We start from the raw sequence: 10,450 nt of genomic DNA, 5'->3' as shown, positions 1-10,450 counted from the left end.
TTGGCTAGGATTTTTCTTTTGTACACACTCTATCCGATTTGTCTAAGCGCGCGAGCAGTACGATATACGGAACTAATTACGCCAAATCTCAATGTAGCTACTTTGTCATGCGCGATGTGCTCGAGCCTGTGCGGTTCGTATGAATTTGCGGTTCTGTTAGAGGGTAAATATAATCATTTAGTGTCTTTACCTGAAATAGGATTTCATTTTCTTTGCACCGCACAACATCGCTTGAGCCTTCTACACAGGTACCGTAGCGGCCCGACCATATCAATTTCCAGTGGCACTCGTTTTTTTTTTCTTTTTTTTTCGCTGCATTGCTAGACGTTGCTTTAGTGCGGGACACAGGTGGCCATTTGGATACATTGCATCTGAGGGTTTCCAGTCCTGAGGAAGGCATCACCTGGGTCAATGTCCGGAACCGGGTCGACGACCGGTCTGACTCCCTGAACCTTGCTAAATAAGAGTTCGTAAAGAGGATCCTCCATACATTTCACCCAATTAAACATTTTTCATAAGGGGTGTCAACGTTGACGCGAGCCTCTGAAAGCACAAGAACTGACCGATCGAGGAGGTAAACGGGAGACGGAAGCAAGCGGAGATATATCATGAGATCGCCATCTCCGACCATGCTCGCCCTCGCTATCACTGTGTTGAACCCGATGTCTCTCAGTATTCGCACCCTTTATTTGCTCACCAAACCGGCGGTTACAGGAAGTATCTCCTTCACAGTTACTGCCTTTGTCAGGCTCAATATCTCCATCATCAATACAAAAAGATGTTGATTCGTCAGCTGTGCCGTTTATTTTATTCGTGGAGCCTATCTGACCACGCATTCAGCTAGTATACCTTTTTTGCTACACCTAGATCATTTCTACTCTTGCGTGCTTCCCGCCATTCTTCCAGCGCAGCAGTTTTAGGCTCAGTGGCCGATGCGCTATCAAAACAATTTTACACTTCAAAGTCATTCGGCAAGTCAGTCGACGTGATTCCGTCTTTACTTTGACCATTTTGTTCACTTTGCTGTACCTGGCAGCTCTTTTCTGTTAGACGTTTTCCCAAAACGTGCCCACCTGGGAGCGTCCATGTATATCGCTCTCCTCTTTCTACCATTTCATCAACTGAGACTTATCTCTTTCAGAAAAACTTACAAGGGCACCCATATTTAAAGGAAAGGTTTAAATGTGGTAGACATTCAGCTCAAGCAAGGTTTGAAGGGTGAAGGGTGGCAGTTCCTGGCCCTACGGGACTGATATGGTAGGTCAACGCCGCTTGGAATTTTATCTGTTGTAGGCCGTTATTGCACCCGCCACTGCTTCGGTGGTGGACGACGGCTGTTGTTGTTGCGGCACGCGTCTTTCTCTCCCTCTTCTTTTTTTCTTTCTTCTCTATTTCCTCTTCTGTCCGCACGAGGCAGCGGAGGTGGCTCAGCTACAGAGCCAGTAGCAGGCCCGTGCATTTTCTTTTCCCTCTTCCTAGAGCCACAACAACAAGGTTTGATATTCTTTTTTGAGTTGGAAAGCTCAAGCAACCGCTCGAGGCCGGTCAAGGCCGGTCACTTCATGCAAGTTCCAGGGCGTCGGTGAACGAAATGGAACTCGAGAGCGCGGATAATGTACAATGAGATTAATAGTTTGTATAGAAAAAACAGTGTAAAACATGTACAGGATGATTTAGAGTGTACGCAGGCTAGCAACAAAATTGCAAGACATCACACGCGACAAAGAGGAGGAATACAAAAGTAAGCTTAGCTGTTCCCGGGAGTCAGCAATGCATACAGTATGTAACAGGCAGTAAGATACGAGAATATACTCGCAGTCAAGAAAAGTTTTTGTGGGCAATCCACATACACAGATCGTGGTGAAAGGTAATCCTGTCTCGAAGGCGGCCAGGTCGTTGCAACGAAAACGCGCATGTCGGCCCGTGTGATTCGGCCCAACCAGCCGCAGACGAATCACGCATCCTCTTCCGCCGTTTGCTTTGCACCAATTAAGTTGGCGTCGTTCACTGCGCTATTTTTTATCCAAGCGCAGATGGTCGGTGAAGGACCGGAAGGGGAGAGACTCTGATTACTGCTAGACCCTCCCCCACCTTCATCACATTCCAGCTCGTGTGTTCTGCTCTGGGCTCACATGTGCACAGTCCCGACATGAATATGCTTTTACCAAGCCATATAACGTAGGACGTGACCTCGCGGTGTCGGAGTAGCATATATATGCCTTGTTATCCAAGGGCCTCAGAGGGTATCCCATCCTCTCATATCAAAGAAGCTACGCAAGCTAACAGGTCCTGCCATCTCGACCATGTAATGTGCTGTCCTATCTTCATATATAACCCGCAGACCAATCAGCTCCTGGCCATATCAGCTTCCAATTATAATCATGACTCCATGAGCATGCATTTGTCATGCTCGTGATTCTTCAGTCGCAATGCCGACGGCCCATCAAATGCAAATCGTTATCTCTTCATCTTCGAACCTTCTTCCTTAAGATTCTCAAAAAATGCGTTCAAAAGTGAAACACGTATGTCCATTACTTATTTATTTATTATTCAAAGCTGCATTATCACTAAAACATTCATTCGCTTGACATAAAAAAGAAAGTAACAGCGCCAGACAGCACATAAAACCAGTAAAAGTCAGAAAGTATAGCCATCGCCTATCTATTTCCCGTACGTTCCTGTCTGTTCATGATTTTGTTTGATGCTGTGGCTTTTTTTGTGACCACGGACTCAAGATTACTGCGTTTTCAATGATATCTAGGAGCTTCGCACTCATTACGTAGAATAGCCGGAGCCTTAGACAAGAACACTGACGCCACTTCAGGTGCAGCCGTTAGATGGTTTCCGGCCATCCTTTCTTGAGGTCTGTTTTCGTACCGGTGATGTTCTACGAGACCAAAATGTGACCCAAGTTTCATCCTGGAACACTGCAATGTCGGCCTCTAAAGGATCCTCCGCAGGTAACCCTGTTAAACGAGACGTGATAACGCAGTCGGAGCATTTGTGTTGAAGTCGTTGTTTTGGCGGCAGGGGATGCGCTGGAATATGTACTCTTAGAACCTCCACTTGGCGCGGTGAATAATAAAGCTGAAAGCGTGCGGGGATTCCGATGCATACGCGGCGACCAGATGCGCGCTCAAATCAAGAAAGCTCGACTAAAGCCATATTCGCAGGTTCATCGAACTGGCTCCAAGTGTTTTTGACGTTTTGCACTGCGGACCGGTAATAGTGCTTGTATGGGAATGGTAACGATGGCAGGCGGATAAATTGAATTGAATTGTATTGCATTGTATATGGTGCTTTTTGGTTTCCGTATTTTGTAATCAGCCGAAATGTGTGCAATGGGAGAGCAGTGACGACTGCCTGAAAAACAACGGGGCACGTAATTGAAGGATAAAGTGCACGGAGGGGTGCTCTGCAATTCAGTTACCATCAGCCGGATGTGTCGCTAGTGTTTCGCTCATGGCACAAGGCTTGGGAAGATTAGAAGACTGAAGTGTAAGTTCTGGAATGAATATAAATTTGCGCGTTGACTTCCGAAGTTATTCTAAAGTGCACAGTAGTACGTATGTGCAGCAGTCGACATTTTGTGCTGAATATCAAAATTATGCTAAAGAAACGAACTGATGTCGCAGTTCGCCGCAGTTAGTTCTTTATAGGTTTTTCTGAAAGCCATCATTCTCTTCCGACGACCATTTGACCGATAGTGAGATGAAGCATTTCAAAGCATTCTATTTGCGTCATCACAACAGGAAACTTTAATGAATCCAGGTGTCTTTCGGGCACCCTTGCGGGTATTCGCAGCTTTTTACTATTTTTTTCTTATATATTATGAAGCCTATATTAGCAGCTTTAGGCTTAATCGTCCTGCCTTTCTTCAACATTTGGGGCGGATGGTGACCTGCGTACATAAAACGAAGCGGCTCTGAAACTACCTCGATTGCAGTGTGAAAATAGTTGCCCTCCTGCCGAGGATTGAAAATATCCAACAAAGATATAACAGACGCTCTATATTAGCAGCGCATTACATAGCGTTACCTATATAATTTAGCAGCGCTATATAAAATTAAATGTCTAAAATTGCACTGGTGATATACAGTGAGCCCTTGGAATTTTTAATGACAAATAAATAAATAGTTTTTTTCTTCCTCGCTTCAATCCTGCATACAGAAAGTGAAAGACCCTCTAAAAGAGTACAATGTTGGGCTATAGTTGGTGTTCTATAACTTCAAAAGCATATTTTTAGCGCAAAAATAGAGGACAACAGAAATACAAGACGAACACTGGCGCTACTGACAACCGATTTATTGAAAAAAAAAAAAAACGAGTCTGAAAAATATGTACCAAGTCTGCGCTAGCGCAATATAACAAGAAACTTCGTATCAGCTGCAGAAATAACATTAGATGCGATAGGAAATTCACCTGATCATTAGGCAATACAATAGATGTGTTACTAACCTAGTTCTGTCCCTCTTTCCTGACAAAGAAGGGCCTCCAAGGCTTCGCGAGCAGTTTTTTTGGTAACAATTCTGCCAGTGATCCATAAGCTATGAAAACTTGACTCATAACTGGCGCAAGCAGTGCAGTGGTCAACAACATTCGTGCGGTCCTTTTTGTCCAGATCCTTTGCATGCTTCCGGAGTCGGTCGCTAACGCAGTGCCCCGTCTAGCCGATGCACCTTTGTCATAGGAAAGGGGAACCTGGTACACGACGTTCATAGCGCCCTGTACAAAACACTTTTCATGTTTTTTTTTGAGAGCCCCGTTTCTTGAGGGCCAAAGTGGCACGAAAACAGACATACCGATAGACATCAGGGAAAGACTAAAAGCCCATACCAGAAAACATACATCCAGAACCTCATAGGAATAGAAGAATAAAAAAGCCTTACAGGAGCGCTACGGCGGTCTTACTGTTGTAGTCTACGTCGATGCAGCTGAGTACGAGGGCTGTCCAGCTATGATGACAGCAGTAGGAGATGAAAACTAAGGGCTGCTCTTCTCATACAAAATTAGCGAACATGGCGGAAGAAATGACTATAGTGCTTGAAATAAATAAGTCCTGAGCCAAAATATTAATCAATGATTCCAAGTCCGCGGCCAATAATTTTGTTAAAAGGAGTGTAGCGCACAGCGACGCTGTAAAGCGGAGGCGCTAAAATCGGCGTTCACAGTCGACGAAAGAAACTAAAGCTGAACGACACGTGTTCCGTGCCCAGTCACGGCACGGCCTGTCTGAGCGCAGGCCACTGTGATCAGGCGGTGACTGTTTTATCCAATTTATGATTGTGAGGTTCAATTCTTCTTTGCAGGGTGCTCGTTGTTGGTTTGGGGCAGGTCTCGACATCTTCTCTTGGACAGGGGACTTCCTCCTGATCACCCAGTCTTCTGATAGAGGATCTTCCCCTGGGCGGTTTCGTTCGGGGTATCATCAACAGCGTTCCTGTTGAGCTCGTCCCTTCGGGTGGAGGCATCATTAGGTTGAACAACCGGGATTCAGTGCAGGCGGCGTTGAAATTTATATCACCCCAATTTATGCACATCTCTGACGTCCGCCAGTTCGGCAAATGAGTCACTTTGTGCAGATAAGCGGACCAGGCCTGTTTAAAAGACCTAATCAAGCGTTCAACATTTGGAAGTCACTCGGTGAGCGCTTCTATTCCCCCGCACTTGGCATGTTCTAAAGGAATAGTGCGAGGTGTCGACTCGAGATTAAGTCATTCAGAGACCCTTAAGAAGCTCTTCCCTGCAGGAGTGATCTAAGTGCATCGTTGTACCCGGGCCATTGATGGAGGTAAGTCAATAACAGAGTCAGTAATTGTAATTTTTGCCGGAACCGTATGCCCACCAGAGCTGAAGGTGTGGACCCTCCTCTTCAGGGTTGACCAATTTGTGTCTCGGCCCCTGCAAGGTCGTAAATATTGGAGGCATTGGACACAGCGCAATTGTCTGTAAGTCTAATTCTAGGTGGTGTGTGTGTGTGTGTGTGTGTGGTGCGCACCATGAAAGAGAACACACCTGTGAAAAAGAAGAGATATGTTGTTTGTGTAATGGTGGCCATCCTGTAAACTACTCTAACTGTCCAGCGAGAGCAGATGAGATACATATTTTAGATGTTATAGATAAGCGTCGTTACTAGAGGCGGAATGCCATTACAATTGTGAAGGAAAATACACGTGTTTATGCGAGCGTTGCAGTGCGCCAGACTGCGGTGACGGATTCCAGTGTATCTACTGCCATAGTAGCGGCGGTAGAAAAGGTTGTGGCAAAGGTCGTGGATCAGTTGGTAGAATCACTAACGGCACACAATGCTCAGGTAATGGTGTCACAAATGTACCGCTTAAGCTAAACTCAAAGGTCTCGCAGATACCTACAGTGGATCCCGCTGCTGCTACCGATCAGAATGTAGAAATGCCTTCTATTTCTTTGCTGCACACGCAAAAAGAGCGCCCATCTCCAAATTCTGCCTCAATGCCTCGACCATGCAGTGCAACAGATGAGTACAGTGACATGATAGATTTAAATGCTCGAGCTCTAGAACGTTCACTGTCTCCCTTGGCTGGTACTGGATCTTTCTGCCCTCAATATAAATACAAAAAGAATAATTCCGACACGAAGGTTAAGCACAGTATTTTGGAAAAGGCACTTGATGCTGCAGGTCTTTAGCCAGAATTATCGCAAATCAAATGCCAAAGACAGTTCCTGGTCCTGACTGGGTCACGTCTGGGATGATTAAACAAATGTTTGACGAATTGCCGGGTGATTTACTGTAGCTTGTAAATTGCTCTACTAGGGCCCCAGGGATTCCGGATGTGTGGTGTCTATCAAAAGTTGCCACTGTTGTTAAAAACCAAAGTGAGGGGTTAGTGTTAGATAATATTAGACCAATTTCATTAACCTTGAATGTGGTGAAATTGGTGGAACGTGTGCTGTGTGGCCGAGTCATGCCCCTCATGGTAGTTGTCGCAATCTTGCTAGAGGAAAGCGTTGTCCGCTAAGCCTAGCCGTCGCGTATCGATGGCGACAATCCACATGTCAGCGCCGAAGTACTTGGTGTCATCATGCAAAATTGTGCAAATGTTTAAATGTTAAAACAAGTGTACATAGAAACATACAACCGTCATGTTAATGGCATAATAGTCATTGAGAAAAAAGGGCATTTTTGGGACACATTGATAGAACTATTGCAATCAAGGTGCTGTACACGCACCACATGCACCGGAAATACTTCCCTGCCGGTGAAAACCCTCCAGAACATTTTTTTCCTCCTGCGTCTATAGGAAGTGGATCCACTTCGGTGCACAACTACAGGCAATCACTTTGCGACACTGAACGTAGGCGCTTCCATTCGGGAAAGAACACAACACCTGCACCTTTCTCCCCACCGTAAGGAATCTTTTGAACACAACGCCCTGTTCTTCAGCTATTTCGCTACGCAGCCATCACTCAGTTTTCCTCTTCAGTCAAAAGTGGCGTCTAAACTATTCGTCCTGCATGTCAAACGCGTCTTCGCACGCGTGAGGTCGATACCGTCGCCTTCCTCAAGAGCGACCCTGGAAAACGGCGTATGGGGCTATAATTGAAACGATTCGAGCATAAAAACACATCTCATTATATTTAAACGTCATTTTGATTCAACCTTTATTGCGCCGTCCTGCAATGCGAACCTATTAGGCTCATATTCAAATTTTGACTGGGGGAGATGGTATGGAATTATTTTATAAATCCGTCCCAGGATACACTTCGCCCAGCTATAGCATTCCGGCTATAGCTGTCTGCGGGGAATGCACAGATAATCTTGGTGAATAAGTGTAAATTTATTATCGTAATGCTATCATGATGCCCTGGGCCGGCAGTGTTTTTCTGCTGTGTCTAAGCAGGAGGTAATGGTGTATTCATGAGAATCATGTACACTTCACCGCTGCGCAAAAAGGTAAGAGACATCAAAATGTCGCGTCGCGCTTCGTATGTTAAAGACGTGTATGAGTGCTCGTGTCAACATGGCAGCCTGCGGAATGAAGCGGGAAACGCATGTGAGCGAAAAAGTGAGCGAAGCAACAAGGCGGCGCGGCGAAAGCGATCATGGTTCGCTCCGTCGCCTACTGGGGAAGACGCATGCAAGCGACAGTGAGAAACCGAGCGAAACGGCGACAACGCTCTGTGTAGGTTGTGTGGCTGGCATTTGGCTGGCATAGTGGCTTAGTACACCGCAAAACTACTGCCAAATGCAACAACAGTCATAACGATTGCAAGAATTAAAGTTATTTTGCGACAACATGGCAAAGTAAAATGTATTTACAGCAAACCGTATCGAATGTGTGTGAACTTGCACTGTAATCGGCACGAATAGTCACGTGACCCCTTGTTTCTATTATTGTTTCGGTTGAGATTAGACGTTCTTTAAATCCTTGGCTATCCACCATTGTTCGTACAGAGCGAAATGTTTACGCGGTAATGCACAATCACAATGCAACACAGCAAAATAAAGAAAACATGCGAAATGAGCGGCAGTGACGTACGGTTACTTCCGGGCGAACGAGCGAAATTTTGAAGGGCTCCTTTTCGGTGGAAATAAAGTTTTCATTCATTCATTCTATTTCGGCAGATCCGAGCGACGAGCATTTCTGTTCGCGCGAAGGCTTCGCGCGACGCGTGCCGCCGTCGCGTTCGCGTTAGCGTGAGTTTTCGCGTGCATGCGATTCAGCCTTGAAAGCAAATGTAGCGTGAAAACAGTGCACTTTGCAATTTCACCACGTCCGCAGCTTGCATAGAGCAGGCGATTTCAAGGAACAAAATGACAAGGACAAAAAATAGCGGGAATACCGTTGAAGTTTGCTGCTCAGACCTTCCTGTGCACCGACCACGCATAAAAAGGTTCACAGCTCGTGTTTGGGTGCAGCCAATCTCTTCATCGCCTATTTTGCTCCGTTTAAAATATGACTGTATATTTTTGACTGGGCTTGCCGTTCTGCTTTCTGCGTATTTTGACGGTAAATGCTCACTCAGACGGCGAAATAGTATTCCTTGAGAGTTGAGAGTGACCATATATCTTTCACTCGCTGTAGCTGCGAGACTCCGGCAGTCATGACTCTATGGGTAGCGAGGTTTTACGCAAGTTATGAGAGGGCTTTATTTAACATATTTCCTATCTTGTGCCGCTAACATATATCGGTCTAACCTGCGTACTATTTCCCTTAACTCAGTGACTTCTAGGGGCAGCGAGAATGTCGAAGCCTTACTGATTTTTCATTTTGCCTATCTCCCTATAGGGACCGGGCGCCCGTTGTATGGCGCCACCGTCGCCTCGGTGGAACAGCGCCGCCCGCGGCGGAGTGCCGAAACAGCGGAATGGCGAGGCAGCTGAGCGGCGCAGTCGTTTCCGTTCTGTGAGGCGTTTTTGAGCCTGTCCATACCCGTCGTTTTGCGGTGTGGCTTTGAGAGCTTTGAGCTGCTTTGAGTAATCGCAAGGAGTCTTTTTTGACGGGGAAATCTTGAAAAAGAAAAGGGGCGTTCTCGGCAGGGTGTGCGTTTTTTTTTTGTTGTTGTTTTGAAACCGCCCGGCGCATGGTATTTCTGTTATATATACTCGAAAATGCCGCGCGCGTGATTTCACCATGCGCTAGGAAACCTTCGTTAGGCAATTGTTAAGGCGACTTCGAAAACGGGAATTGCGCCTGCACTGCGCGTCTATCTTGTATTAGGTCTAGTCTGAATCTGCCTGAAGATCAAATACCGCCGAGCCGTGTAGCGTGGTAGTTGTAATGGTCAGCGTTCATGTAAAATGAAAAAGATTCTGCACCTGTCTTTTTTTGGTAATAGCTAGGCTCAAACGATTCAGAGACATTCCAGTTTCAACCTTGCAGCGAGAGCTGTAAAAGGAGAAAAATAAACAAGCAAGACAAAAGTAGTATCCTATTTATGGTTGGAATAGCAAACACACATATACTTCCAGGACTTCCTGCACAATTACGCTACAATAGCTCACTGAACCCGGCCTTGAGACCGTCAAACTTAATCATAATATAAGCCAAATGAGTAATACCACCTCAGCATCATTTTCACATATACGGCAATGCTCTTGTTGAACACGTCGGAGCTGCTACATATAATTGACTTAGAAAATATTATACTATGCATGCCTTTCTCCCGACATGCTGCGTAGGTTGTGAAAAAAAAAATAAATTTCCTGCTAGCGTTCTCACAGCGCAGGAAGTTCAATGCGATTGACCGCACCTGCCTTGAACATCTGAAGGCAATAGTCCAATACTGTCAAACTGTTAAATACAATCGAAAAAAAAAACACAGAGTGATGTGTTGGAAGATAAGCCACCGACAACTAAGAAAGCGTTCTATTGTTAAATGAATCCCTCTGATGGCTCGTTCGCTAAGATGGTCTACTTTCTCAGCGTACCACGAACATACGGGGCCGATACCTAGCTGACCTCGATACCTG

Source organism: Amblyomma maculatum, chromosome 11, assembly GCF_055883805.1.
Source record: "Amblyomma maculatum isolate TAMU_Amacu chromosome 11, ASM5588380v1, whole genome shotgun sequence".
In the NCBI taxonomy this organism is placed as follows: domain Eukaryota; kingdom Metazoa; phylum Arthropoda; class Arachnida; order Ixodida; family Ixodidae; genus Amblyomma; species Amblyomma maculatum.
Note: the sequence above shows the minus strand (reverse complement) of the source record.